The sequence below is a fragment of the Theropithecus gelada genome, chromosome 9 (genome assembly GCF_003255815.1).
Source record: "Theropithecus gelada isolate Dixy chromosome 9, Tgel_1.0, whole genome shotgun sequence".
NCBI classification, from domain to species: Eukaryota; Metazoa; Chordata; class Mammalia; order Primates; family Cercopithecidae; genus Theropithecus; species Theropithecus gelada.
This window is the reverse complement of record NC_037677.1, coordinates 63,814,784-63,822,240: the sequence shown is the minus strand read 5'-3', so window position 1 is coordinate 63,822,240 and position 7,457 is coordinate 63,814,784. Positions and strand designations below refer to the sequence as shown.

Sequence of the window (7,457 nt, the reverse complement as noted above, 5' to 3'; positions counted from 1 at the left end):
ACAAAAAAAAAAAAAAAAAAAAAAAAAAAAAAAAAAAAAAATTCTGCTATGGGTAAAATGCTATCAAACAGCATTGCAAGCGGCCGGGCGCGGTGGCTCAAGCCTGTAATCCCAGCACTTTGGGAGGCCGAGATGGGCGGATCACGAGGTCAGGAGATCGAGACCATCCTGGCTAACACGGTGAAACCCCGTCTCTACTAAGAAATACAAAAAATAGCCGGGCGAGGTGGCGGGCGCCTGTAGTCCCAGCTACTCGGGAGGCTGAGGCCGGAGAATGGCGTGAACCCGGGAGGCGGAGCTTGCAGTGAGCTGAGATCCGGCCACTGCACTCCAGTCTGGGCTACAGAGCGAGACTCCGTCTCAAAAAAAAAAAAAACAGCATTGCATGCTACAGAGAAATCTTTCTTGAAAACGAGTATTAACTCACGCAACAAACTTCACTGTTGTCTTATTTTAAGAAATTGCCACAGCCACCTCAACCTTTAGCAATCACCAACCTGATGAGTCAACAGCCATCAACGTGGAGTAACATGGAGGCAAGATCCCCAACCAGCAAAAAGGTTATGACTCACAGAAGGATCAGATGCTTGTTAGCATTTTTTAGTCATAAAGTATTTTTTAAATAAGGTATGTATTTTATAAGACATAATGCTACTGTACACTTAACAGACTACATACAGTATAGTGTAAATGTAACTTTTATGTGCACTGGGAAACCAAAATATTCGTGTTACTTGCTTTACTGTACTTGTTTTATTTCAGCAGTCTGGAACCAAACTCACAATATATCCGAGGTATGCCTAAACTCTCTTTTACTGTGTGACTCACTCCTCCAGGCAGCAGTTCATTCACAGTCCTTAGACATACCACTGCAGTCTTCCAGTGAAGAACAACTCTAGGAAATCAGTCTCATCAATAATGTGAATCAAAATGCTACTTAGATGCACTAAATAGAAAATAAGAATGAAAAGCACATTGATCTGAATGAAAAACATATTAATCTATCCTGTAAACAGCGCTAAAAAAAAACAAAAGTCAGGCCGGGCGCGGTGGCTCACGCCTGTAATCCCTGCACTTTGGGAGGCCGAGGCGGGCGGATCACGAGGTCAGGAGATCGAGACCATCCTGGCTAACAAGGTGAAACCCCGTCTCTACTAAAATACAAAAAATTAGCCGGGCGCGGTGGCGGCGCCTGTAGTCCCAGCTACTCGGGAGGCTGAGGCAGGAGAATGGTGCGAACCCGGGAGGCGGAGCTTGCAGTGAGCCGAGATGGTGCCACTGCACTCCAGCCTGGGGGACAGAGTGAAGACTCCGCCTCAAAAAAAAAAAAAAAAAAACAAAAGTCACCCAAAATTCTACTGGCCGGCACCACTTGCCCTGCTCCATTTACCAATGCAACCTCAAACAATATCTAACCATGTTTGCAGACATGGGTCTCAATTTATGAAAAGAAATGACATCACTATTTTAGAACCATTAAGGGATAAGAAGAGAATCTTTTCATACATGAATAATCACACCTAAACTCATTTTACAAATAGATTTTCTTAAAATAAGAATACTTATTCAGGCTGGGCCCCGGTGGCTCACACCTGTAATCCCAGCATTTTGCAAGGCTGAGGTGGGGGATCCCTCCCTGACCTCAGGAGTTCAAGACCAGCCTAGGTAACATAGAGAGACCCGTATCTCTACAAAAAAAAATAATAATAATAATAAAATAAAATTAGCCAGGCATGGTGGCACATGCTTGTAGTTCCAGCTACTTGGGAGGCTGAAGCAAGAGGATTGCTTGAGCCCAGGAATTCGAAGCTGCCATGAGTTATGATTGTGTCACTGCACCCCAGCCTGGGTGGCAGAGCAAGACCCTGTCCCAAAAAACAAAAAACAAACAAAAAAAGAATACTTGTTCAGGATACAGCAATAAGTTCCCAAGCAAGTAAATAACTTAACTGGTACTGATATTAACACTACTGTTTCTATTGTTTCTCATAGTTATCAAAAGCTACTAGAAGGTTCACATATATTGGTAATAAGCAAAATGACCTCTGAATGAAATGAAGAAGGTAAGATCTAGATGTGTTGGTGGGTCTTAAGGTTTCTCAGCATTGTCTGGTCATGATGAATTTTTGCTTTAGTATCTCAGATATGGTGCAGAAAAATGGAAGGTTCACACTTTTACTCCTCTCCACCAGCAGGAGCATCTGAACACAGGGCTTTATACTAGATATGACCAACTGCAATCAAAATTTTCATGAATAGTAACCAGTAAAAGCATTGCCCACAAAAAAATTCCCCTTACATTCATTCAAAGAATGCCAGATGAAGAACAAATTGAACAGCTGGGAGCGGCGGCGCTTGCCTGAAATCCCAGCTATGCAGAAGGCTGAGGCAGGAGAATCGCTTGAACTTGGGAGGCAGAGGTTGCAGTGAGCAGGTTGCATCACTGCACTTCAGCCTGGGTGACAGAGCAGGACTCCATCTCCAAAAAAAAAAAAAAAAGAGAGAGTAAATTGAAAAGTAGAGATGGTATGGTTTTCATCCAATTACTAGGTTTTTATCAGGCCCATAGCCTAATCTATAAATTTTAGGGCCTAATCAATGTTTATTTTTCATGGCTCTTACCAAAAAGAGCCAAATAAAGTTTGGCAGTTTGGGTGGAAGTACATACTAAGCTCTTATGAAAAAATCCTAAATGAGGTGATTTCTTTTTTGCCTTTTCAGTAACAAATATATTTCAGCAGAAAGACCATATTTATCACATTAATAGTTTTCTCTGGAAATTGAATCTGCACTTTAAGGAGTCCAATAACTTAAATATACTTAATAAAGCTCCTCTGCTTAAATTCTCATTTACTGTAAATAAGTAAAAGAACAATGTGCCTTTCCTCTGCAACTCCCTCAAACCAGACATCCTCCTATACTTTCCTCAACCTACTGCCTGGAGAAGCACAGCTCACCTTTAGAGCACACCCCTCATTATGGTCATTCCCACTCAGATCATTTTGGAGGGAAGAATTAAAGCAGCCAAGTAGCTAAGTCCTGGCTGCTGCTGATTTGTATGCTCCAAGGGAGGAGATGGCTTAAAAGCAGGAGTGTCAAAGGAAAAAAAATGGAAAATTAAAGTAGTTCAATTGCCATGAAAAACTATTTAAAGTGTGGCATTTTCTCCTTTTCACCTTTGCAGAATTCATCTAGTTGAAAATACTTGGCTCACGACTGTAATCCCAGCACTTTGGGAGGCCGAGGCGAGTGGATGACCTGAGGTCAGGAGTTCAACACCAGCCTGGCTAACATGGTGAAACACCGTCTCTACTTAAAACACAAAAATTAGCTAGGTGTGGTGGCGGGCGCCTGTAATCCCAGCTACTCGGGAGGTTGAGGCAGGAGAATCTCTTGAACCCAGGAGGCAGAGGTTGCAGGGAGCTGAGGTCATGACATTGCACTACATCTGGACAACACGACCAAAAACTCCATCTCAAAAAAAAAAAAAAAAAAGAAATAAAATATTTCTAAAGTGATGTAAATATTGTTTACAAGTCTGTAAAGTACTGACTGAAAACCCGTGTAGTTCAAATGTATACAGAAGTGTTGGATTGTAAAGAAGTGACGAGAGTGGAGGCTGACTAAAGAAACTCTTCAGGTGAGTTAAAAATAGTAAAAACCCTTAATAGATCCAAAGAGTTGGGTTGTACCACCACCCAAAGTTAAGAAAACGCCCCCGCCCCCCCCCCTTTTTTTTTTAGGACAGACCAAGACTCTGTCTCCCAGGCTGAAGTGCAGTGTTGCCATCATGGCTCACTGCACCCCCAACCTCCCAGGCCCAAGAGATCCTCCCACCTCAGCCTCCTCAGTAGCTGAAAATGGCTTTGGTGGCTCCTCTCTCCTTAAGATCTTAGGATTTGTACCAACTCATCAGTAGTTTTACAATTTGTACAGTACCTGTACATCTCATTTCATCCTCACACCAACCCTACCAGGCAAGGATCATTGGCCTAATTTAACAAGATGAAGATGAAGATACTCCTAGTTTTGCTGAGTAGTTGAAGACTGCTCAGCTGAAAAACTAATAGTGCCAGTGCTTAAACCCTCATCTCTAACACCAAAGCCTAAGCTCTTCCTGTTAACAGTACATAAAATTCAAACCCAAATCACAAAATTGCTGGGAAAAAAAAAAAAACCTAAAACTTCTTTAACCCACCAACTACACAGAGGATGATCTTCCTAAGTTCTCTTCCTTACAATTCATCACATCTTTTGAATGGTATTTTAATAACTAGCATTCTATTTATTTTCTATTCTTGGTCCATTGTACCACCTTACGAGAAGTTAAGAGTAATCTAAAATTTAAGGTAGGTCTCTAAACTATCAACAAAACACTATTAATGTACCTAAAATGAAAACTTGGGAATTCCAGAGCTAAAAGATTCAAACAGAAGTTAATAGAAAAGGAAGTGCACCAATCTGACCATTAGCCAATTTAAAAATTTACGCATTACTTGTTATACATAATCAGGGCAACTTTAAGACGCCATTCCAGGCAGATTTGGGGTAGTAGGTGGCTGGCTTTTAGCTAACTCTGCTTAGCTGCGGGGTAAATGTCAAAGGTCAGCCCCATGGCAAATCTCCCTAAGCCCCCTGTCGCAACAGAAGCAGATGGAATCAAGATAAAGATACCCACTGGCTAGAATCGTGAAGAAAACGCTAATCCATGTCAAATGCACATAAGGAAATTTTTCCATGCAGAGACCAGACAGGGGAAAAGGGGAAGGCGGAAGGAGAAAATACAGGGTTCGACCCGGGCCATCGGACGACAACTGAGCGCTGACTTGGGTGTAAGCCCCGGACTAGGGGCCTGTAGACCAGGTTCGAGCGCTCACACTCGCTAACTGCGGAGCCTTGGCCAGCCTCAGTCCCCGAGTCTATAAAACAAGGATAATCATCAAGAGGTCCCACCCGCCTCACCGAGGGCTGTGAGGCTCTTTTGAGACAGAGGACATGGAGCCGTTTCGTAAACCGGAGCGCACGGTACAGACAAGAAGCTGTTATCCGGCCCAGCAGCTGAGAGACCCCCGAGCGGAATGCAGGTGGACCCCAGGCCAAAGAGGACAGCAGGGGACTGAGCAAATCCGGCCGACTCGGCCCGTCCCCGCCCAGAATCAGCCGGCGGCCCCACAGAACCGCCTGCGTGTCACTTCCCCGCCCCCAACCCCGCCAGGACCAGCCTCCGCTCCGACCTCCCCGCCTTCCGTCCCAGCCCCTCGAGCTCCAACTACCCTCCCCGACGCGGCCCTCAGACTCACGGCCTGAGGGGCTCCTCCGGCAAAACGGCGACTGGCTCCGACCCTCCCTCAGAGCACACTAACCAGCAGCACCCGGGACCGCCAGCTACTCGCCGGATGTACGTCACATCCCTCCCCGGGACTTCCGGGCGCGTAATTGGCCCCGCCCCCTCGCGGCGTTACGCCTCTCTGCCCCGGTGCCGGCCCACCTGCTACTGCGGCCGCGGAGGGGCGGGCATAAGGCCTGACAAAGCGCGCTTCGGGTCTGGCACCGCCTCGTCCCGCCCGCTCCCGCCTGCCGAGCTGACCGCGCGAGACGTGGCAGTACCGGGACGCTGGGTCTGGGTCTGGGTCCTGGAGTCCCTGAGCGGCCTGGGACCCTCGGGATCGCGGCTTCCCATTCCAGACGCACCAGGAAAAAAGTAGGAAGTGGGGACCGACGGTGGCATAGGTCCTGGGAAAGATTACTTGACCTTGGGGACCTCCACTTGAGGTGGATCCCTCCAAGCTTTTGCTTTTTTTTTCTTGCTTTTTTTTTTTTTTTTTTTTTGAAACAGAGTCTCACTTTGTCACCCAGGCTGGAGTGCAGTGGCGCGATGTCGGCTCACTGCAACCTCCACCTCCCGGATTCAAGCGATTCTGATGCCTCCGCCTCCCGAGTAGCTGGGATTACAGGCGCATGTCACCACATCCGGCTAATTTTTTGTATTTTTGTAGAGACGGGGTTTCACCGTGTTGGCCAGGCTGGTCTCGAACTCCTGACCTCAAGTGATATGCCGGCCTCGGCCTTCCAAAGTGCTGGAATGAGAGGCGTGGGCCACCGCGCCCGGATGCTTTTGCTTTGAGTCGCACTTCCTTGCCCTGGGATGGCCTATGTTTTAGAAAAACAGCTAATATTTATTGTGCACTTACGTTTCAGGCAGAGCACTGGGTACTTTGCGCGCTTTGTCTAATTTCACCCTCACTGGAGTCCTGTGAAGCAGATGCTAGGATTATCCTTATTGACAAATGAGAGAGCAATGTTCAGAATAACCTACCACACCCAAGTTCACACAGCTAAGTGGCAAAGCAACGTGTTCACCCCAGTATATTTCGCATGCATTTTCTCATTTAATTCTCAGGACAGTGCTACGAGATTGGTACTATTATTACTCTCATTTTACAAATGAAACAGTCTAATGGAAAGATGAATGACGTCTGTGGATTCATGATCTCAATTCTCCTTAAGTAAAATTTAAATTTAACATAATCCCAATAAAAGTACTAATAGGATTAATAGATTGTGTGTGGTTTAGTTTTTTTTGTTTTTTTAAATTACCCTATTTGTTCCTAAAATTCGTGTAGAAAACCAAACAAGGCTAGTCCAGAAACAGGCTCTCAAAATGAAGAACCAGGAGGTGGGAACTAACCCTGTTGGATATTAAAACATTATAGAGCTGGTGTGCACACACACGCAGAAACACACACACACAAAACACAATGAAACAGAGAAAAGCACAGAAATAGACTAAAGTACATGCAGAAATAAAACTAAAGTAGCACCTGGCACTCCAGCAATACTCAGGGAGCTGAGTAGGCAAGCTCACCACCCTCTACCCTCTGCTCATCCTGGGGTCTTCGATGTTGAATTTGAATCTGTCCAGTCACAGAAAGGGGTCAGGCCACTTCTGAGGTTTCTCATCAGCTTTAGTTAAACCAGGAAGACTGTGTTCATGGGGCTTGAAACCCCTTGTGCATCCTGGAGACACAGATGCAAGCCCAGTGCAAGCCAACACGTTGGATTACTGGCTTTGATGAGAGCCTGGCTGCACAAGGTGGAGGTGTCTGAACCACAGGATGGCTTGGGAGGCTGGGGAAGGAGGAAACATGCAGGCAGATTCTCAGAAAAGCTGCAAACTCTACTGACCTAAAGGCTTGAGCAAGTTGACAAATGCCCCACACCACAGTGTACCCACTGTAAAATGGGTGAAACAGGCATTGTTGTGCACATAGTTTTTCCAGAGTACAGTTTTCAATAAATGATTCTATTGTGTGTTGTTAAATAAATTAATAAATAATAAAAAGGGGTTGAGACAATTGGGTAGTCAAAAAAACCCTACAGGTTGAATGTCCCAAAAGTTTTTACTCCAAACAAGTTTCAAGAGATGAAAAGATGTGTATATTTTGAAATGACACCAT

General features: G+C 45.4%; 1 protein-coding gene across 4 annotated transcripts in view; it reads right to left on the bottom strand.

Moving 5' to 3' along the window:
* Positions 1 to 5,419, bottom strand: part of SAR1A (secretion associated Ras related GTPase 1A) — a 21,794-nt gene extending 16,375 nt beyond the window's left edge. For 2 of the 4 annotated variants that reach the window (XM_025395473.1, XM_025395472.1), the window contains exon 1: positions 5,301 to 5,417. The gene's annotated coding sequence lies outside the window, so the exon portion shown is untranslated. Of the gene's footprint in view, positions 1 to 5,300 lie in introns of all 4 variants that reach the window. The other 2 variants (XM_025395475.1, XM_025395474.1) reach the window with 2 other exon arrangements.
* Positions 5,420 to 7,457: the final 2,038 nt, after the last annotated feature.